The sequence below is a fragment of the Canis aureus genome, chromosome 5 (genome assembly GCF_053574225.1).
Source record: "Canis aureus isolate CA01 chromosome 5, VMU_Caureus_v.1.0, whole genome shotgun sequence".
In the NCBI taxonomy this organism is placed as follows: Eukaryota; Metazoa; Chordata; class Mammalia; order Carnivora; family Canidae; genus Canis; species Canis aureus.
In genome coordinates, this window is record NC_135615.1 from 50,289,371 (window position 1) to 50,314,205 (window position 24,835).

Below are 24,835 nucleotides of genomic sequence, written 5' to 3' on the forward strand. Positions count from 1 at the left end.
GTAAATATTCTTATGATACCTAGGCACATATGTAAAAAGAATATGTAAGTATTAGGGCACCGGGGTTTTATAGAGATTTCAGTGCCCAAGGTTTCGCCAGTACTTCAGTATTGCTCCTTTCCCTCTTTATTAGATGGGGCTATGAATTCATCTGGAATTAGGCCAAAAGACTCATCCTGGGAAAAACACCATATTGTTAACTCATGATTTCCTTTCCCTTTCTTGCGTAACACTTTCTTACTGGGCCCAGCTTCCGTGCCCTATTCCGTCTTTGCTGAGAATGCCTTCTCCCCTGGAAACTCCCCAATCCTGCTGCACACATGTTCTTGCTAGCCCACCCTTCCAGTTTGCTAGCCGTTCCCTGACATGCTGTAATCTCTGTGGCAGAGAGGCTCCAGCAGCATTCTGCTAGAACCTCCAGGTAACTATTCTAGGCAACTCATATCCTTCCATATCTGGTGCAGCATTTCATTTCTTCTCCCAAGAAGCTCATTTTTTTTTTCCCAACCAGAGTTATCAGAGCATTCACTAACTGATTATTTCTCTGAGCACAATGATAAAAATGTGTTTTTAACTCAAAGGGGGATAACCCATGTCAAATTGATTCTACTTTAATATATTTGGTGCTCTCTTTTTGTCCATGCCCTCCTGGAGAAATCCAATTGAATTCTTACATTCATCTTAAAAGCAATGGAACACAAAAATAGAAAAGTAACAGTTGGTCACTCATCAAAGAAAATTGAGCAAAATGTGTAGTGCACTTTGAGTTCAGATCATTGTATTTTTATGAAATAAATGCCAGTAGTAATGATGATGAAAATGGCAGGTGCCTTTTACTGATAACTCCAGTGCATTGGGTGCTGATGCACACTTTATGCACACTATCCAATCCTTAGTGTTACCCTGCATGTTTTAGGCAAGATTATCCCCCTGTTGTACCCATGTGGAAATTGAAGGCTACTTCTCCCAATTTGCAACTGTTCATATGCTAGTATTTGGTTTGTTCTCCAGTACAGTCCTTCACATTGTTTGATTTAATAAACACTAGGCACCCAAGATGTGTGAGGCAAACTGAATGAACAAACCATGGTTGAATTACCTTGAAGATCTCTTTGAAGTCTGACAGTACAATTGCTGGAGAGTTTCAAATTATGTTTTGCAGAATCTCAGGGTTCTACTGAGGTATCTTGGGAAACTGTCAGGGTCTAGGGAACAGTTTTTGGTGTAGTATTCAAGGTTCTATACTCACTACTTCAAGTAGACAGCTCCATTTTTTATGTATGTTTATGTGTATATTTATTTATATTTGCATTGTACAATGAGGATCCACTTAAGTTTAATCTGAAATCTGAAAGCCACTGATAATATGCAATGTGTTATAAAAATTCAGAGAAAAATCTCAAAATGGCTTCAATTTTTCTCTTCCATTTGTATCTCATTGTGTTTGGTGGCCCATTTATACAAAAAAAGAGTCTCACACATTCAAATCCCCTCTCCCTTGCTACCTATTAACTTCCTGGGTGAGAGAATTAGGTAGTAGTTAAGAGCACAAGCAATGTATTATAATGTATTAGAAGCCTGGTTTTCCTACTTACTACCCTGTGACTTTGAGCAGTTCACTCAGCCTCTCTTCCTCATCTGTAAAAGGTGGCTAATAATAGTACCTTTACCACAAAGTGATTGTAAGGTTTAGATGAATAAAAAGCCAGTATCTCTCACATGGTAGGCGATCAATAATTATTAAATGTCTGCCCAACTCCAGCTAACACCTTGAATAATGCCTAGAGCATTACCATAGGACAGTAAGGCCATGTTTAAGAAGCATCAGTGTAACCTCAGTTTCAGTGCTTGCATTGGATTACTTTCTGGTTATAGGATATATGCTTTAATTAGTACCCTTAATTCATACTATTTGCTTTTCTATAGCTCTCATTGTAAAGTATTTTAAAGCTACTGTCCTTGACAGCAACTTTTACAATTTTTCACGGTTATTTTTTATGTTTATATTAAAATATAGGTTTCAAACAATAAAACAGCCATAAATAACAAAATGGAACAAGTACATGCCTATCTTACTTTGACTGTACATGGGCTAATGTTCTTATTAAAAGACATAAAGTGACTGAGTGGATAAGAAAGCAATAACCATCTATATGCTGACTACAGAATACTGACTTCAGATCCAAAGACCCATGCAGACTGGAAATGAAGGAATGGAAAAGCATATATCATGAAGATGGAAGTGAAAAAAAATGCCATGGTTAGCAATACTTCTATCAGACAAAATAGACTATAAAACAAAGACTGTGACAAAAGACAAAGAGGACACTACATAATCATAGAGGGAACAATCCAATAAGAAGATATAACAATTATAAGTATGTATGCACCCAACATGGGGTACCCAAATAAAGCAACTATTAATGGACATAAAGAAAAAAAATGGTAGTGATACAGTTAAAAAAAAAAAGTTGGTGATTTTAACACCCCACCTACATTGAGGCATAGATCATCCAGACATAAAATCAACTAGGAAGCAGTGGTTTTGAATGACACGTTGAACTAGATAGATCTAACAGATATGCTCAACATTCCATCCCAAAACAGCAGCAAAAACAGTTTTTTCAAATACATATGGAATATTCACCAGAACAGATCCCATGTTAGTCCATAAAAACAAACACAGAAAACAAATCTTAACATATTCAAAACTTCAGTGTAAAACTAGAAATCAATCACAAGAACATGTTTGGACAAAACACAAACACATAGAGGCTAAATAACATGCTACTAAACACCCGGGGGGTCAGCCAAGACATCAAAGAGGAAATAAAAACAAACAAACAAAAAAACAAACAAAAAAAAAAAACAAGGAGACAAATGAAAACACAATAGTCCAAGATCTTTGGGATGTTCAGATTTTCTAAGAGAGAAGATGACACCAATACAGGCCTACCTCAAGAAATTAAAAAACAAACAAACAAACAAAAAAAAAACCTCAAACAATCTACCCTTACCCCTAGAGGAGCTAGAAAAAAAAAAAAAAAAAAAAAAAAACAAAGCCCAAAGCCAGTAGAAGGAAAGAAATAACAAAGATTAGAGCAGAAATAAATAAAATAGAGACTAAAAAAACCCAATAGAACAGATCAATAAAACCAGGAGCCAGTTCTTTAAAAAGATCAACAAGATCGATAAACATTAAGCCAGACTCGTCAATAAAAGAAAAAGGATGAAGGAAAGAAGAGAACTCAAATAGATAAAATCGAAAATGAAAGAGGAAAAGTAACGACCAATCACAGATTTAAAAAGGATTATAAGAGAATATTATGAAAAATGCCAACAAATTGGATGACCTAGAGGAAATGGATAAATTTCTACAAACACATAACCTTCCAAAACTGGATCAGGAAGACAGAAAATTTGAATAGACTGATGATTAGCCATGAAATTGAATCATTAATTTAAAAACTCCTGACAAACTTAAGTATAAGACTAGCTTGCTTCACTAGTGACTTCTACCAAATTCTTAAAGAAGAGTTTGTACCTATTCTTCTCAAATTATTCCAAAAAATACAAGAGGAAGGAAAACTTCCAAATTCATACTAGGAGGTCAGCATTACCCTGATACCAAAACCAGGTAAAGACATTTTACAAAAAGAAAAAAAAATCCTTGATTATAATATTCTTCTGTATAATTTCCATGTCACCATATTCATACGCACTTTAGAAATATGAACAACATTCCTTCCTTCAATTTACACTCACTCTCTAGACTGGTAGGTATATCATGTAGGTAACTATAGATCTCAGTCTTATTTTTTCAGGCCTGTCTTATAGTCATTTACTTCTGGTACTTGTTTTTTTCCCCAAAAAAATATCCTTCAGAGATATTTGTTGGAGATGGGCTGGATGTGCTTCACACTTATTTACTGTTTAATGGAAGGTCTCTCTAAGATAACAGGTTGGTGATTGCTTGGCAATAATTTAGTATTTCTTCAATTAAGGTTTCCATTCAGTGAAAACAAAAGCAAAACAAAACCCTCTTTACTCTTAAAAAATCTTTATTATTTTAATATTTTAAACAATGTTTTAGTTTTTCACTTAAGTGCTTAAAGCTTCATCTTCTGGGGCCCTATGTGTAATGCTTCTTCCTAGACCTCTTGAGTTTCTGCATTGCACTCTTGAATAAAACTAATGAACTTCAATGAAAAATATTCCTATTTTGTTTTGTGCTTCTGAATACTGCATTAGCACAACAGATAAAATTACACTACTATTTTTATTAGAAAATATTATCTCATATCCCAGATCATCTACTTTTCCATATGTATTTATCCAGAAAGAAAAAAAAAGATTTTTTGTTAAGAAATATACCTATTGGATTTGAATGTTCAAAATCATGGGAAAAGTAATTAAGATTAGTTCTTTTACTTACCGTCTTATTACCTATACTTTGAGATGTCCTTTGTGAGTTAATAGTTTTAATGATAATACTTATTTGGAAAATTGCTTTTATTTTCTACATTAAAGATAATATACCCCACTGCCTAACATACATTCATGTAGCAACCTTTTTCATGGTCCTGTTATACACATCAAGATTATTCTTGGTTTTCTTATGTATCAGGCACAGGAAAATTGACTTGAAACATTTTTCCTTCTGGCTAACATTTGTACACATAGGAACATTTTCTAAGTACTAATGGAAACTTCAAGTAAATAGACCACATTCTTAAATCAGAGGTGCACATACCCTGATACTAAGGCAAGGCAAAAATGGACAAAGTAACATTACAACGAGTATGGAAGAAATCAGTGTCACAAAATGCATAGTTTCAGGTACACCAGGGATGTATATTGAGGAAACTGCAAAAACTACAATCCAGGAAAATAACTGGGATTAGATAACAGAATATAGTCAACTATCAAAAGCCACTTGCATAATTTGATTGCCAGGGAGCTTGTTACACTAGGTTTAGTGACTTCCTTTTTTTGATTAGGGGCATTCGGATTTGGTCATTCCAGTGTTTGCTTTTTAACGTGTGTTTTTATTTCTTATTTTTATTTAAATTCTAATTAGTTAACATACAGTGCAATATTGGTTCCAAGAGTAGAATTCAGTGATTCATCACTTACATACAGCACCCAGTGCTCATCATAGCAAGTGCCCTCCTTAATCCCCATCACCCATCTAACCCATCCCCCACTGACCTGCCTCCATCACTCCTCACTTTGCTCTCTAGGTTAGTCTAGTTTTTAGTGGCGTTTACCAGTTCCCTCTTAAAAGTAACCCTTGGTTACTGAATCTGAATCAAAGTTATTTTGTCAAACTCATCGTAACGAGTTCTACTCTAACTTTTACTTCTCCCTACCCGGAGTCTTTAAGCCAACCATCCTCAGTCATAAGAGCATTCTTCTTGATTGGTGCTCTTCTTGCATCCTGACAATATCCTTGACAATGCAATAATGCCAACAACCATAGGGCTTCAGTTCAACCTTATATTCAGACTTCACATTAAAATAATGTGTCTAGAGAGCTCTGTGTCCATAGTAACTAATATAGATCTGGGCCTTCAGTGCCACGGGCTTTGAAAAACTGCTAGAAGCAGTTGGAATCATTTTGTAAAGGATTCTGCTACAAGTCAAAATTCCCATTAGTGGTTCAGAAAATTAATATGGATTCTTGATCTCTGCTTCTTAATAATTTTCTGGAAAACCATAGGTGTAGATGCCTATGATCAACTGGGGTAGCTTTGCATTGGCTCATTAATCATGTACATGATAGAATTAAAAGGGTCAGCAAATTTACTTTAGAGCCTCTACTTATGTGAACACTTGGTAAATCTTCTTGCAGTATGGATAACAGTGATCTCTCATCTGAAAAACTATATTTACTTATGAAAAGAAATTTTATGATCAGATAACTCATACCAACACTAATAACTAACATGAAAATCTCAATTTGTCTACTACCACCATATCAACAACCCATGATTTGCATATAAAATTAATTGTGTAGTTTAGTAAATCTACCAAACTTTTAGTGAATACAATGAAATCAGCACCTGGCCAGTTAGATGCTCTTGGACATTTGAATCACATGTTGCTTTTTCCTGACATGAAGGTTTACAGTGTTGATATGCAACAGCAGGAATCTCTAGCTGATGGGTTTAATGTAAGGATTTTCTTTAGAAAAAAAGGGTGATCAGTACAAATGAAGAGACACTGTCCTAGCATAGGTGTCCCAAGTCCCAATTCTAAGAATAACAAAAAGTGATTTTTTTTGTTACTGCTTTTCTTTCAAACAAAAGCATTCTTAAACACTAATTCATAAGATTGAGTGCCTATGAATTTTCAGGCATTTTGCTAGGTGCTGGCAATACGTATAAAATGACTGCTACTTTCAAGCAGCTTATAGTAATAAGATCCAGAAATAATATCATTAAATACTTGGACAATACAATGGCTTTGGATTAAGACTACAGGTTAGGTGTAGTAGAAATTGGGATGGGGTGAAGAAGGGAAGCTTCTCGGGTATGGGAGTGCTAGGAGCTAAGTCATGAAAAACTACTGGGGGTCATTTATAGAAAAAGAGGGTTATATGGATGGTGCCAGGGAGAGAGAGGCACACCTACAAAAAAAAAGTTAAAAGAAAGTAGAGTACAAATCTAAAAGTGAATTAATGCGAAAGAAGGTAGGCATCCCAAAATCTTTCATCGGTGTATAGAAAGTATTGTTGTTATAGCTAGAAAACACTGAATATCCTGCTTACAACTAGAATACCTAAAAAAAATCGGTATCACTGTAAAAAACATCTCAAGAGCAACAGAAATTCTGAAAGGAGAAGCTTTGACTTAGAATATAAAATCTGTTCGGGTTTCTTTTTAGTAGTTTTTTTTTTTTTAATTGGGGAAGATCAACAGGTGCCCCAATAAGGACTTTGAAAAATATATAGACTTGCTCATGAATAAGGGTGGATTTTAGTTCAAGCATTTGAAATGACTTTAGAACCTCACTTTAATATCCAATGTTAGAAGTCACTAAGTTCTTTGCCCAAGTATCACCAGTACAAATAATATTTTTAATTCTATTTTACAAAAGTATTTATTGAACACTTGTGCCGAAAGTACTCCAAGGACAGGGATACAAAAGGACACAGTATATGGAAGTGTTTTCCTCAGGGAAGGTTAATAACAAGAAAGAGAAGAAGAATACACAATGTATAGAAATAAAATACATGAGTAATGAGTAAATGCCATTAGAAATTTGGGAAGACTTAAAGAGGTAGCATTTGAATTTAACCTTGAGAGACTTTGAAAGGCAAATGTTGGGACCAAAAGCAATTTTAGGAGCATAAACAGAGACTCCATGGTTGAGTAATTCTTATTTTCTATGGAGCAGCCAAAGTTGTATGAAATATTAATCAGATCATACTGCCCTTTTTCTACAGAAAAAAGAGAAAAGAGACCCATGGAAACTTTTTTGAATTATAGATGGGTAAAAGTTTTCAGGTTCCTCTGCCTCTGTTAGAGACAAGATTTCATTTCTAGTTTTTAGACAGAGATAAAACCCAGAGTCCAATGGAGCAAATTAACCTATTACTTAGATCAACAATTTTCTGCAGCCAGGACTTCCTATTAGTATGAATTCCATTGACAAAGATGACCATGAGAATGTCTGTCCCTTTTTAATTGGCTTTTGTCACTCTGCATTTTCACAGCACAGCTTCCAACAACAATACCAGTGGAGCCAACACAACTTTATTTGTAAAACTCCCAAAAGTTTTGATCCTTCCGAACTAAGTTGAAAACATGGCACTAATCATATGAAATGACTTCAGAATCTCACTTTAATATCCAATGTTAGAAGTCACTCAGTTCTTTGCCCAAGTATCACCAGCACAAATAATATTTTTAATTCTATTTTACAAAAGTATTTATTGAACACTTGTGCCAAAAGTACAGGGACAAAAGGACACAGTATATGGAAGTGCTACCTCTTTAAGTCTTCCCAAATTTCTAATGGCACGGAGTCCAGCCCCACTCCCTTACTTAAGGAGATGTTTGCCTAAAACACCTTGTGAATGTGATTCTCCTTCCAATCCCTACATAGGTATGTGAAAATTTAAGACCATTAGGTTCAACATAATGGAACTAGCCTTCACGACAATCCATTTTAATGGATTGTAAAATGCATCCTTGCTTCAAGTGTCACTACCTATTGCAGTAACCTCCACATCTTAAGCAGAGAATGGCATTTCAAAATGGATCTGTGAATTTTTTATAGCATTCAATTTTTGTCGCCATGAACTTTCTACCAGAACATTTAAGGAAACATTTGCCTTAAAAAATATATTCCTTTAGTGTATGATGTATAGGGTTATTGAGCTATTATAAATGTTAAATTTGATTACAGAAATTTTATACATCCAACCTATTTATGAAATCCACAGTTCAAAATACTAAAGAATTTCTAGATTTCTTGTTGAAAGGTAACACAATACTAGAAGCAGAAATGCCTTAGGTCTTTTGAATTGATTTTTTTTTACTGATAAATCACTGAACCCTGACTCTTGGTATTAGTGAGAAAGGTACATTTTGTCATCTTACGATGTTTAAACATTAACGTTAAGACCACATACAACATTACTATCAGTGAACAGCTATATTCAAAGTATTCTCTTTTTTTTTAAGATTTTATTTATTTATTCATGAGAAAGAGAGAGAAAGAGAGAGAGAGAGAGGCAGAGACACAGGCAGAGGGAGAAGCAGGCTCCATGCAGGGAGCCCGACGTGGGACTCGATCCTAGGTCTCTAGGATCACACGCCCTGGGCTGAAGGCGACACTAACCGCTGGGCCACCAGGGCTGCCCTATTCAAAGGATTCTTACTTAGCTTGGTGCAGAAAGAACAAAGGTATCAGGCATATGAACCACAGGAAAGAGTTTTTGCGAAACATCTTTTCAATAATAAAAGAGTATCTCCTTAAGATAAAAGAATATCTTGCACGGGGATAGCACTTTAATCAATATTGTACAATACTTTGTAAAAATATTCCCTTTGATCTAATCAACAATACTACAAGAATGCAAGGCAGGAGTATACTATTAATTTTTTACATTAACAATGAAAAAAATTAAAAAATTGAATGAGATAAAGTGATTCACGTTAGGACTAATGACCAGTAAGCTGTATTTACTGATATTAGAATCTACAGTGTTTTCTTCTTAATAGTATGTTTATTTTTAAATAACCTGTATTTCCTCAGCTCTGTTAGCTTAGTTTTAACAGCCTGCACCTGTGACTTTGGACGCTGCCACAGGGCTCTTAGAGCTTCTTTGACTACATAGAAAGCCAAATGTTGGGATTTTATGTCACTCATGGGATGGTTTGGAGTCAGTGACTAGGGCATGGAGTCCAGCCCCACTCCCTTACTTAAGTCAGGACAAATTGAGGCATAATTTATACTTTAGAGCTCCCTGTGGGTCAGAGTGATGCTAGAACTTTCTCTGTAATCACGGCCTTGGATTTTTCCACTTCTAGTCCTTCTCCTAGCCCTTATTGTTGGGAACATTTCCTTAATAAATCACTTGTACAGAAATCCTCGTCTCAGAGTTGTTGCTTTTTCCCCAGAACCTACAGTAAGAAATAAACTAAGGAAATTGAAGAATGTAAGGTTTAAATAGCCAGTCTAAGAACACATATTTCAAACATGAGGGAAAAAAAAATCAAACTTAAGCACCATTTTTCTGTCACTTGGTTCATGACCAAAGACTGGAATATGAGTGTTGAAGTTCTTACTTTGCAATAAACCTACTGAATTAACCTTTTTAAGCCTATATTTTTGTCTGTAAGCTGGGAGATAATAGCAGTTGCTCAGACTGTTACACATAGGTATTGTGATGATCAAATAAATAGAAAAAATACTTTATAACCTGTGAAATGCTCAAATAGTTGTTCTCAATAGGTAAACATACAGCATAAGTTCCCAGGCTCTACAGATGTTCCCCTCACCCCTCAACAGCAAAGATTCTCATTCACAGGTACAGCAGAATTGGGGAAACTGTATTTTTAACAAACACCCTAGTTTATTTAGCTGAAGATTGTCTAAGGTACAATACTTTTAGAAACACTAAACTGGGGGAACCTGGGTGGCTCAGGGGATGAGCTTCTGCCTTTGGCTCAGGTCATGATCCTGGGGTCCTGGGATCAAGTCCTGCATCAGGCTTTCCACAGGGAGCCTGCTTCTCCCTCTGCCTATGTCTCTGCCTTTCTCTGTGTCTCTCAAAAATAAAAAAAAAAAAGAAAGAAATACTGAATTGTGGAAGATGACATGATATTATTATCACTACATAGGATAGTCTTAATCTCTTTCTGACTTCTCTGTATAAAATCTAATGTTTTATTACAGTATTTTAACGTTATTGATTTTCCCCACTGTCTTCCCTTTACTTCTTAGCTCTCACTGGAAAAATTTTTATAATTTACAAAAGTAGGCAAAACTAAACAAATCCAATATGAAGACTAAATGAGCACATCAGAAAATACAAATGACCAGGAGGTAATTATTAAAAATTAGTTTTTAATTATTTTTATTTTAAAGATTTTATATATTTACTTGGGGGTGGGTAGAGAGAGCGAGCAAGCACATGCAGTGGAGAGGGAGAAGCAGGCTGACCATCCAACAGGGAGCCAGATGCAGGGTTGATCCCAGGGTCCTGAGGCAAAGGCAGCTGCTTAACCGAATGAGCCACCCAGGTGTTCCTTGAATTATTTTTCATACAGAGAGTGCTCACTAATGAGCCATTAATATTAAAAATTTTAGTGAAAAATAGCCCTGTGCCAGTTTAAAAAATGAACTCACCTATAGCACTCATCAAGTTGTGAACATAATTAGTCACACAAGAGTTAGATAAGAAACATGCAAAGCACTTGAAGTAAGTATAATTTCAAAGTTTTGGATCCTGTGCAACTTTCATAAGTTCAAATACATTCAGAGAAAGTACACTGACAAATGGAATAGCAATTAGGTATAATACTGCCTAGTTATTATTGGCAGTTGGTACTTCGTGCCCTTGTATATGCTAAAGAGAAGGAGATTGCTGTTTAGTTGACTTTAATTCTATGTATCAGAATGCCAAAATACAATATAAAATGTATTAAGCACCTACTTGCAACCATATTATTTCTTTAAATTTACATGTCATACAAATTATTCCAGTTAGTAAAATTTTGAGCTGTTCAACTCCAAAAGAGTAACTTAGATTTGGGCAGCCCAGGTGGCTCAGTGGTTTAGCGCTGCCCTCAGTCCAGGGCCTGATCCTGGAGACCTTGGATCAAGTCCCACGTCAGGCTTCCTTGCATGGAGCATGCTTCTCCCTCTGCTTGTGTCTCTGGCTCTCTCTCTCTCTTTCTCTCTCTCTCTCTCTCTGTGTGTGTCTCTCATGAATAAATAAAGTCTTTAAAAAAAAAGAGTAACTTAGATTCTTTTAAGAGGAATAAACGCAGTGTATACTTTGTTGACAAATTAGGTGATTGATTTCATGCTTACTCCATGCTGATGCCTCGCAGATTTATATCTCAGCTCAGAACTCTCCTGTACCCTGGACTCCCATAACCAACTGCTTAAATAATCTGTGTTACAGGCATCTCAAAACCAACAGGTTCACAGCTGCTACACGTCTACATCATTCTACCAGTTGATCATGATCAATGAATAAATAAACAGCCAAAACAAATAAATTTGGACTCTAGTTACTCCACTCTTTCTCTCATATTCCATATCTAATTTGTTATGTTAAAATATGTAATAAATACCATGCTGTTCACCAAAACTTTTCAGTGACTCTTTATTTCACTCAAAAGACAATCATTATAATGATCTACATATCTCTTAATGATATAAAACCATGTCCTCTAGTGCTTTTAAGACTTCATTACCTATGAGTCTCCAAATGAATTGACCCCTGGCACTCCTTGTCCAAATTCTTAAATGTTATTTCTCAGTTTATCTATCATCATATTATCATTTAAAATTATCTGACCCTCACAACACAGTTTCTCATCCTCCACTATCTTTTTTTTCACAATAGGTCTGATCATCTTTCACATCCTATATAGATAGGTTATCATACTTGTTTACTTTCTGCCCACTTCTTCCAAATGTAAGCTGAATGTGGAAAGGGATTGTTTTTAAAATCCTAACTCATGTATTTTTAAGCATCTAGAAAAAATGATTGGCCCATGGTAACTAATCAATGAATATTTATTGAATGAATAAATTCACGTAAATGAAAACTAAGGAACACCATATTTTTGAGGAAAGCAAGTAATGATAGGAGAGGTTCTAAGCAAAATAAATGGAATAATTGTTTCTGATGGAAATGGATAATCCAGGTAATATAGAAGAACATTAAAATATTCCAATTAGAGTCCTCAGTTGTGAGATACTCTTCAGCTTATTAATATTGGTAAGCTATACAAGGACCAAATGAAAACAAGAAAGAGGTTTTGAAATAAACTACAAATGATGAATTAAAAACAAGCCAACAAAAAAAACCCATAAGAATTTTGGGGAAAATTGTTGAAACACTTTTCAATATGGAGCAGCACAATAGGAAAAGCAAAATCCAGAAAAAATTATGGAACATAGAGGATGAATTTAAAAGGTCCAATTTTCATGACAGGACTTCTACAGAGGGGACACAAATGAAATAAAGAGAAGAATAATGGATAACACTTCAACAAGTGAATTTAAAACCTTCAGATTGAAAGAGGCCAGAGAATTTCATACAGTATAAAGATACACACTTCTCAAAATTTTTAGAATAAAAATCATCTAACACTCTTTCTCATTATCTGTCACCTATCTATCTATGTCTATCATTTATCTATTTAACAGATGCACCAAAAAGAGTAATTAGGAATATAGTTAACCAAGGAATTGAAAGACTTGTACTCAGACAACTATAATCCATTGATGAAAGAAATCGAAGAACACACAAACAAATGGAAAGACATAACATGCTCATGAACTGGAAGAAATATTATTGTTAAAATGTACATACCACCCAGAGTAATCTACAAATTCAATGCCATCCCTATTAAAATACAAACAGCATTTTTCACAGAACTAAAACAACTCTAAAATTTTTATGGAATCACAAACAATCCTGAATAGCCAAAGCAGTCTTGAGAGAGAAGAACAAAGAAGCTGGAGGTATCACAATCCCAGATTTCAAACAGTACTACAAAGCTGTAATAATCAAAAATGTATGTTACTGGCACAAAAACAAATATAAATCAATGCAACAGCTTTAAAAAAAACCCAGAAATAATCCCACAATTCCATGGTCAATTAATCCACTAGAAGAAAACAAGAATATGCAATGGGAAAAAGATAATCTCTTCAACAAATGGTATTGGAAAAATCAGAGAGCTACACACAAAAGAATGAAGCTGGACCCCTCCCCTCCTCACACCATACACAAAATGAACTAAAAATGCATTAGAGACCTAAATTCCAGATCTCAAACCATAAGGTTCTCAGAAGAAAACAAACCTAGGCAGTAATCTGTTGGACATTGGCATTAATAATATTTTTCTAAATATGTCTCCTCACTCAAGGGAAGCAAAACCAAAAATCAACTATTGGGACTACATGAAAATAAAACACTTGTGCATAATGAAGGAAACCATCCACAGAATTAAAAGGCAACCTACTCAGTGGGAGAAGATATTTGCAAATGATATATCCAATTAGGGGCTAATATCCAAAATAAGTAAAGAAACTAAGCAACTCACTACCAAAGTAACAAATAATCCAACTAAAACATGGGCAGAAGACCTGAATAATCAGGAAAATGTGAATAAAAACCACAATAGAAATGCTTAAACCTGTCAGAATGGCCACAATCAAAACGACAGGAAATAAGCATTGGCAAGGATTCAGAAGAACAGTAACTATTGTGCACTGTTGGTGGGAAAGTGAATTGGTGCAGCCACTGTGGAAAACAGTATGGAGGTTCCTTAAAGCATTAAAAATAGAAATACCATATGATCCATTGATTCTACTACTGATTTAGTTTTATTTGGTATTTACCCAAATAAAAGAAAAACACTAATTTGAAAAAATATATGAACCCTATGTTTATTGTAGCATTATTTACAATAGCCAGGATATGGAAGCAACCCAAGTGTCTACTGATGCAGGAATGAAGATGTGTTCTATACTTACAATGGACTATTACTAGGCCATAAGAATGAATGAGTTCTTACCATTTGTGACAATGTGGATGGACCTAGAAGATATTATGCTAAGTGAAGAAAGTCAGATAAGACAATACCACATGATTTCACTCATATGTGGAGTCTATAAAACAAAACAGATGAACAAAGAAAAAGCAGAAACAGATCTGTAAGTACAGAGAAACTGATGGTTTCCAGAGGGTAGAGGACCATGCAAAATGGGTGAGGGATAGTTGGATACAGGCTTCCAGGTATGGAATGAATGTCACTGAGATAAAAGGTACAGCATAAGCAGTAAAACCAATGGTATTGTAATAGCACTGGACGGTGACAAATGACAGCTACTCTTGTAGTGAGCACCGCATAACGTATAGACTTGTGGAATCACCACATTGTACACCCGAAACTAATGTAATGTTGTGGGCCAACTATAGTTCAATAAATCTAAGAAAAAAATCCAGAATATCTTTAAAATCCTGAAACAACAAAGCAGAATTATATACTAAACCCAGTCAAGATGTCTTCCAAAAAATTAAGGTGAAATAAAAACAATTTTAGGAAAATCTGGGAAAATTTAAGATTAATATCTAGCACTACTAAAGATATTAAAGTTCTTTCAATTGAATAGCAATGATTCCAGATGGAAACCTCAATCTTTAGAGATAAATATTAACTGGAAATTTTACATATGAATTTTTTAAGACTAATGATTGCTTAAAACACTAATAATAATAGCGGTAGGTAGTTTATAGCCTGTAGAGAGAAAACATAGACAACACTAATACAAAGGCAGGAAGGTAGATAAATGCAATTTTACTGTTATAAGGTCCTTAAGTGTTATGTGGTGGAAGATGAAGCGAAATGTACTCTAATAAGCAAAGGACACATTTGCAATCTCCATAGCAAACATAAATATAATATTGCCCAAATTATTAGAAAACAACTAGATTATAAATGTAAACTTGATAAATCACAATTACATAGTGATCATTGTTATTAGACACTGATGACATAATTTTATACATAATCTATATCTATAAACATAATAAGTACATTAATCAAGGTAAATGGATATTAGGTTTGTACAACAAAAATAAATTATGTTTTTATATACCAGCAACAAATATTTGAAAACTGAAAAATAGTCATGTAGGATACCATCAAATACCCTATCAAATATGTGAACATAAATTTAAGAAATGTAAAAAACTTTTACACTTGAAACTATACAAAAGTCCTAAACAAAATTAGAGAAGATCTAAATAAATGGAAAGATATTTTATGTTCATGAATTGGAAGATTCAGTATTGTTAATGTTAATTTTCCCCAAATTGATTTGCAGATTTACTACAATCCTACTTTAAGCTCCAGAGGAACTTTTTTTTTTTTTGTAAATGTTAGCAACTAAAATTTATATGGATGTGCAAGGGACCTAGATAAAATAATAATTGAAAGAGAAATAATTGAAGGTCTCACACTACATGAAAGAAACAGTCCAACAGTCTGTAAAGCTACAAGATTGTGTGGTTGGCAAAATGGTACTTTTGTAGATCAATAAACAGAATGGAGTCTAGAAATAGACCACAACTTATTTTCAACATAGATGGCAAATTATTTAAAAGGAAAAGTATTTTGAGCAAGTGTCTCTGGAACAAGTGTGTGTTTGTATATATGTTTACACATACCTATACATACATATGTATATAGATAGAAAATAAGCTCTAATCCCTAGCTCTCCTAATATCATATATAAAAATTATTTTACTCATATCTGAAAACAAAAAGTATATATATATTCTAGAAATAAAACGTAAGTGAATGTTTTTCTGACCTTCAAGCAGGCAGAGATTCTTAACACAGAAAAGATACCATAAAAGACAAAACATGAAAAATTCTAATTTGCCAAATTTAAAACTTTTATCATCTGAAGACATCATATAGGAAAGTGAAAATGCAAGCTACAAACTGGACATTATATGAGACATAGGATATGAAACAAAAAAAAAACTATGTAAGACATATTAGCAAACTTCTGCCAATGAGGAGAAAACATCCTAAGTTAAAAAAAAGTGGACAAGAAAATTTTCAAATGGCTAAAGAGCATATTTAAATATGGTCAACATTTTTTTTCATCAGTGAAAAAGCCACAATGAGATAATAGTAGCATGTTTGATGTTAACAATTCTGATGGAAAAAAAATCCTGATGAGACAAGGTGTCGGTAGAAATGTGGAACAAAGAAAATTTTCACAAATTACTGGTAGTATTGTAAAATGCTACAGCCTTTTGATAAACTAGTAATTTCTTTCAAGTTTACACATAGAAGAGGCTCTATGGCACATCTGAAGAAGTAGAGAAATAAACCTATATGTCTACAAAAAGACATGTACAATTTACAGCAGCTCAATTCAGAATTGTCTACAACTGGAAGTAGCCTACATGCCCATCAATAGGAGAAAACATACATGAACTTTGGATATTTGTAACAAAGGAAGATTCCTCAACAAAACCAAAAAAGGGCTACCGATACACACTACCACATAGATGAATTTCAAAAATATGTTGGGTGAAAGAAGATCAGACAGACATGGAAGAGTACATATATAAGAGTACATATTATAAGATTTCATTTATAAGATGTTCAGTAATGGGCAAAATTAGTTCATGGTAACAGGAATTAGGAGCTACTGGACCAAGAAACAACAGTGCTTTCTCTAGTGCTAGATTCTTTCTCTTGTTGTGGGTAATGGTTATATCATGATTCTTTTTAAATTTATTTTTATTTTTATTATATCATGTTTCTATTTCTCAAAGTTCTTCAAGCTGTACACCTAAGATTTATACATTCAACTGATTAAAACTCAAAATACTTCTAAAATCTAAAAATGAGATCTGGAATTGATCATCACATAATTTTCACAGAGAACTCTAGAATTAAATGTTAGACCATAATACTCTTTCTAAACTCTTAGGAAGATAAGAATGGTAGCTATAGACCTTGTAAGAATTCTAAAGTTCTCCTTCTCCTAGCTTCTTCTCTGTTTTTGTTCTGAACGTATTTAGGGTCAAAATAGGGCTGCACTTTCTTTGGAAGTATTGGAAGTATTTAGGGTATGGCCCTGAGAATTAAATGAATTTAATTATTTGGTTACCGTAAGGTCATTGATAGACTCTCGCTGTAACTTTAGTATCAGAAATTTCCAGTAATTTAACTCAACAAAACACTTTCAGTTCAGTAAAAAATACCCAAGCTCAAATGGAATCAAACTCAAATTCTTCTGAGGCTTTTCTGAGCTGAGACCGGCTGGTTCATATCCCAAATTTGGATTTAAGAAGCATTTAAATATTTAGTAATAGACACAGGTATCTTAGCTTGGAATTATTCCTCAGCTTCTGGGTACTGATTTATGGGAGGCAACATGTATTTTCAGTCTCTGACACTTATCTCTTGAAATTTCTTGTTATTCTTTGTGTGGACCAAAACAATTCACTTTGAGGCTATGGGGATAAATACATTATTACTTACTTTATTTTTCTGATAGTTGCTAAGCAACAGTTGTTAATAATGCTATTTTTTTAAAGATCTTATTTATTTATCCATGAGAGACACAGAGAGAGAGACAGAGAGAGAGAGAGAGAGAGAGACAGAGAGGCAGAGACACAGGCAGAGGGAGAAGCAGGCTCCCTGCACAGAGCCAATGTGGGATGTGATCCCAAGACTCCTGGATCACGACCTGAGCCCAAAGCAGATGCTCAAACGCTGAGCCACCCAGGCGCCCCAATAAATATTGTTTCTTTACTCAACTCTTCTACTTAGAGCAGAGAGAAAATGCTTTACATCTTCACAATCTGGGGTACTGGTTCTCTGGATATGACTGGTAATAATTATTGCAGGCAGCTCTAACACATTTCATGTCATTGCTCCCCCAAACTGTTTCTCTGAAAGACAATTTACCTGTTTGCCATTAGTTTCTCATGGCTTTTGTCAAGTTTTGTAATCTCTCAATCAGATTTCAAGGGCTAACTAGTATTCATTTCTCCTAGATTTCTTACACGGATTATTTCAGAGCCTATGAGGTTCAATATGCCTTACAAATGGAAATGTTTTCCTGTTTCTTGACGGCAGTTAGTGGCTAGGACAATTCTATGAAATGGAATTCAAACTTAACACAAGCTGAATTCATTGATGGATGCCAAATCCTCTTTCTCTCTCCCTCTCCCTTGATTTCTTCACAATCTGAGATATGCCTGACAATTCTTGACAAAACTTCAGGCGAAAGATCTCCAACCTAGAAATGATACGGGGATCACAACTCTACTTTCCTCTATCAACAAAGAAGGGTATCGAGAAATACTTGGAAGAAGAGAGATAGAGAATCATACACAGACTCATTTTTTTTATTCTATAGAAACTTTTAACTGTTGACATAGAGGTTTTCTGCCAAAATTTACCAGATTGAAATAACTGATTAATTGTATCCCTATAGAGACCACTGCTTGTTTAATATACAGGGAAACAATGGTGTTCCAGAATTGGTCAGTGCCTACACAGGCAGCCACCAAGTAAGTGAAATGCAAGCCTCATTTTTCGTTTCTCTTCATTCAGTAGGAACTCCAAGAATAAGACAACCACAGAAATGATACTGGCTTAGTAGCTCACATTCCATGTTGAATTGCCCTGCAAATCTGTTCATCAAAATTACAGAGTAAAATTAAATCATACAATTAGACCTAATCACCCAGGCCATAACATCACAGTTAAAAATTTTTAAGCATACCCTAGGTGATCTAATCATAAAACTTGGTGTTTCTTGGGGATATATTAACACGTCCACATTTGGAGGATACTGCAAATCCTTTACTCCTGTTCTTATTATACCAATATGCATGACATCAGTGTTTTGAAAAAATCCTATGTTTAAATGCAGATAAATGGTTTCTCCAAAGAAAAGCATTAGAGTAGTTTGCTTACAGAAATTATGGTTACGGATTTTTTTTTATATAAATTTAACTCTTATGTATTTACTCTTTATAGAAATAGGCACCACAGTGAAAACTAGGAGACAAGAAGCCAGGCAAGGGACTGATAAGTACCATGGGATGAAGGTACCATAAGACATGCAGCGAAGTGATTGGACTCAAGAGATATATATATTGTGGCTGAAACAAATTGCAATTGAATATAACGTAGAGGATGGGGAAAAAAGGATTCCTAGCTTAGGAACTGGGAAAACTAAAACAAAAATACTTTGGATGTTACACATTGATAAGCTCTGAAGAAATATTTTCTTTTTTCAGATAGTTTCATCCCATAAAGAAGACTCATAAAGTTCTTCAGCAGGCCACAGGCCATTCATTAAATAATGGGAGAGTCATAGCGTAGCCTGAAGGACACAGAAGACTGGAGCCCCAGATTCAGCTGCGTGACCCTGGGGACACCATCTTATCACTCAGAGCTTCCTCTCCTCATCTGTAACACAAGTCAATGATAATGTGTCTGCAAACTTTTGTAAAGGTCAATAGAGATACTGCTTGTAAAAAAAAAAAAGTCAAAGTAGTAATTGTGTCTTTTACCTTTCCTGCATGTTGCCTATCATCGTGTCATTTCCAAATTTTATAGTATTCAGTTTATTTTGATCTAAACATTTTATTGGTATTAATGTATATAAATTTATTTAAATGATATATAATTATTTTATATTAATTACATAGCAATATACATAAATAAATATTTGTATGGGCTTATATAGACTAACCAGAAACAAAAAAATGAGAAACAAATTTAACCAAGGCTTTTTTTTTTTTAATAAATAATACTTCTGGAAATGGGTAAGGGATATGGTAGCAAAGATAGCTTTTTTGAGACTTACCCTTTCCAATGCTTCATCAAAGGATGCCTAAAGCTTTCCAGCTAATGTCTTTGGAGCAAATCAATTTTCTGATTTTTTTTCCCCCTCTGGAGCCTGTCCAAGGAGACAGGCAAAGGCCTCAGTGAAACAGCATTTTTCACACTGACTGGTTCATTCATTTGAATCAGTAGCACTATTTAAGAATCAAGAGAGTGAGAACAGCATGAGGCTCCTTGACAGATGCTTCCAGTTGGAAGGATTTTTTTTTCTACTCTGTTCTATCTCCAGTAGCACCATGTTTGTCTCTCTCTTTTAGTACTTTCCACTGTCAATGTAATATACATGTGCATGTGTGTCATATCACACACACATATGTGTACGTATATATATGTATATCTATTATATACTACATCTTTGTACTATAAATTATGTTAACATGCTTTATCTATCCGATCGCTTTGTAAGTTAATACTTTCTATAATAATCCAACACCTCATTTATACTGAAAGTCAAATTTACTTCAGATGAATGAAAGAATTACGGATTGCCTGGATGGCTAGATAACAAATAAAATGTTGAGGCAAAACTCTAAACAGCTGGAAAAGTAGGATGAATTTGTTATTTAATGGTATTTTATTTATGTCAAAGTTGCCTCTCTTTAACCTCATGTTTGGAAGACTTTTTATAGCATTCACATATTTATTCATTCAATAAATATTTTTGTTTTTATTTATTTATTTAAAAGATTTTATTTATTTATTCATGAGACACACACACACACACACACACACACAGGCAGAGGGAGTAGCAGGCTCCATGCAGGAAGCCCGACGTGGGACTCGATCCCAGGTCTCCAGGACCACTCCCTGGGCTGAAGGTGGCACTAAACTGCTGAGCCACCCGGGATGCCCTCAATAAACATTTTTAAATAAATGCTATGTCCAAGGTACTCTGCTAGATATTGGGAATACAATAGTAAAAATAAAAATAGTTTCTGCCATCATAGTATACCTTTCAAGATAGGAGATACCTCCTTGAAATGAAGTGTAGATTAATACCTGGTTTGCAAAATAAGTTAATCAAGGTAACCTTTGCTTGGGCTGTCCTCCCTCATCTCTTCCACACCTTCCAAATCATTAGTCCTTAAGGTTTGGGTTGGGGGCTGACATTTGTGTAGTCAACTTGTAATTGTAATATTTACTGATGCATTTGACGGTTTGGTGGAGGCTAGCTACCTTTTTTCCAAGAATACAAGTAAGAAAATAAACTTTTTAAAAAACTTCCCAGGGATCCCTGGGTGGCGCAGCAGTTTGGCGCCTGCCTTTGGCCCAGGGCGCGATCCTGGAGACCTGGGACCGAGTCCCACATCAGGCTCCTTGCATGGACCCTGCTTCTCCCTCTGCCTGTGTCTCTGCCTCTCTCTCTCTGTGACTATCATAAATAAATAAATAAAAATTAAAAAAAAACACAAAAAAACTTCCCAGACATTAGTAATTTTTTTTAAAGTGCTGAAGGTAGCAGATGAAACAATCATTTCATTATCTCTTATCCTATGTAGATTAGGTGGATTATGCTTTATTGGACACTTAGAAGAAATATACCAACAAACATATTTTCCTATTGAAGGAATGAGATCACAATGAATTAATGTTAATAAGGATTTAAAATGTACACAGACAAGTAAGTTTTAAAGCATTTCTTCTAAGAGACCACAAAATTAAAAGTTATTTGTCTCACATGGCTAGGAGGAGTCAGTGAAGTGAGGAGGTTGTGTGGTAAGCAATTTATCTTAATCCTCTCTGACCTAAAAACAAGTTACATGGGCTGATTCAAATTTTACTTAAGATTTTTTTTAACTTCCATTAACTTTCATTTTTTATGACTTTTTTTAATACACCATACATCTTGAAAAAATACGTGGACCAAAAATTTAGGTAGGAAAAGACGAAAAAGCTATTAGATAGATCTTCAGTCAAGGTGTTCATAAATGGTAAGGGAGTGGAGGCCGAATGATGGTATTGAAAATATCTTGGAACCAGGGGGTCAGAAAATATGGATTTAAGTCTTGACTGAGCCATTTTCCCCAATGGTTTTAGCCTAATCACAAAACCTCTAAGCCTTCGTTACTACACCTATTCACAAGAAGGTGTGACACCATTGACTGTATATTACTTCAGAGTATTGCTGCAAGGGTAAATGGGGTAAATGGAATAAATGGATATAAATATCTGTTGGTAAACTTCATAGAACTAGTAATTATACCTTCAAGAAACTTGCCACTAATGGGGAAGTGAGAGCTGGCACAGAAGCTCAAAAAAGAAAAAAGTTTCTAAGAAGGGGTTATATGTTGTGTCCCCCTCTGAATACCTATGTTGAATTCCTAACCTCCAGGACTTATAATGTGACCTTACTTGTAAATTGGGTTGGGGCACTGCTGTCCTTACCCAAAGGGGAAATCTGGTAGACCTACATTCAAGGTAGATGACAGGAAGGGACACAGGAGAAGAGAGCCATCCACAGGTCCAGAACAGACCCCTCTCTCACAGCCCTCAGAAGGGGCCAATTCTGTGCACACCCCGATTTCTAGCCTCCAGAACTGTGACATAGTGAACTTATGCTGTTTCAACCACCAGTCTGTGGCACTTTGTTGAAGCAACCTGAGCAGACTGACACAAACAGAAAAGCCTAGGCTACTCTATAGCATGAGAAAAATAACCAAAGAATTGGAGGAGAGCGTCCTTAGATTTCATTTTATTTTTGTCATTTTAATATAGTGACAAAAACTAGGGGATACTCAATAATATTGATTGACAGTGATACTTGGAACATGAGAGGGCAGCTACAGCAGTTCCACTTTCGTTTCTGCTGAAGCTATCTAACTCCTGTGCTATAATAATAGAAAAGTTTAAAGAAAGCAGTAATTTAAGAATAATAATACAAAAAGATTCACAAATTTGAAAAAGAAAATTTTTCAATTTTCACATCATTATATTTTACAGAAAAAGGAAACTATTAATATTGCAAGATGGGGCACCTGGGTGGCTCAGTCAGTTGAACCTTGACTCTTGATTTCCACTCAGGTCATGATCTCAGGGTCATGAGATCGAGCCCTGTGTGGGGCTTTGCCCTCAGCACAGTCTGCTTGAGAGTTACTGTCTCTCCCTCTGCCCCTCCTCATGCTTGTACACACACTCCCTCTCTGTCTCTGTCTCTGTCTCTGTCTCTGTCTCTCTCTCAGATAATAGATAAAATCTTAAATACATTACAAGAAGAGTCTTAGAAAATCAGTTCCTTTGCCCTATTCCTGTGGCAGACTGCTTACCATGGTGATGTAGTCGAGGCATTTGTCCTTCCTTTCCTTTTCTGTTTTTCTTTGACATAGGGAGTAAGCAATATATTCATGTATCCTCGCCATCCCACCACCATTATGGGAAAGACTATTACCTATGGCAGGAGGACAGAGCCAGTTATTTTAACTAATGATTGCTGGTTCACTGAAATTACCTTTCTATGAATATTAGTAAAGCTGGAAAAATCAAGGTCATATCTTTTACTATGAGGACACTCGCATCACTGACTACAGACCCATCTCAGAATTTCCTGACTGCCACCAGTAATGAAAAGTGGCTGCACCAGTTACGTATGCTAATTCCAATCGAAGGAATCTATTGAATGATGCATTTGCTTTCCATCAGGGCACCTAGTGCAGCATTATAGGAAGTTAGACTTTGTTATTCCCTCATACATCAAAGTCGGCTTGCAAGTGTTATATTTATTGACCTGTCCGATTCTTTTCCCATGATTGATCACTTTTGCCACCCAAGGGTTTTCCCTGTTGCCCTGTCAGAGCAAAGTTCTCAACAGTGCTTTAAACATCTAAAGTCCCCTTTACTTTTTCCCCTGGGAAAAATTTTAATTTCACAGGAGCTAGGGATATCCAGTATTGGAGCAGACCTTGATCTTGCTGCTCACATGCATTTCCCCCTTCCTCATCACTGAGGGAAATCCCTATGTTGTTTAGGGATGCAAGGTATTCACCTTCACATTTAATTTTCCAGACTTCTTCACAGATATCAGTAGTTTTGTGAACTAATTATGGCCAAAATAATATAAGAGGTGCTCCATTGGCTGGAGCTTATACAAAAGCATTATTGTCCTCATAAACCAAGGACAAATCATTTACCTTTGAATTTCAAAGGACCTACTTCTCTTTTCGTGGTATGTGAACATGATACATTGTAGAAAAACCATTTTGTGAACATGAAAATGGAACCACTCAGTAAAGTTGCTGATTCTAAGTCCCTTTGGCATTTCCAGGAGCCAACCTATCAGCTCTGGAACGGTTACCTCTGGTCTCATCAAGTGGGAAAAATTGCTCCCTGGTACATTTCAGTCACGGCATTTATTTGAGTTTTCTGCTATAGGCAGAAGAACACAGTGCTAAAGGAGTTCACAGACTCACTGGATTTGTGCAACCATTCTAGAATAGTTAGGCTTTGCAATGATATTTTTTTTTTTATCAAGGCAATAACTTTTTCTATCAGACTTTGGGGAAAATTGTATCTGTAGAGAACCAGGACTGTTTTCTCCTTTCCTTGTATAATTAAACATGTCACAGGAATCTGACATCTTAATACAGAGGCATAAAGAATGTCAGGTCTACTGACCATCAACAAGATACAGACACAGTGTGTTGGTCTTCCTTCTCTCCAGGCCCCAAGGCACTTTCTAGCTATACTTT

At 35.2% G+C, this 24,835-nt stretch overlaps 1 protein-coding gene across 12 annotated transcripts in view; it reads left to right on the plus strand.

Annotated features, from left to right (window-relative positions):
• The window catches only part of LOC144314168 (uncharacterized), a 260,622-nt gene that overhangs the window by 156,892 nt on the left and 78,895 nt on the right, over positions 1 to 24,835 (plus strand). The gene's annotated exons all lie outside the window — the stretch shown is intronic.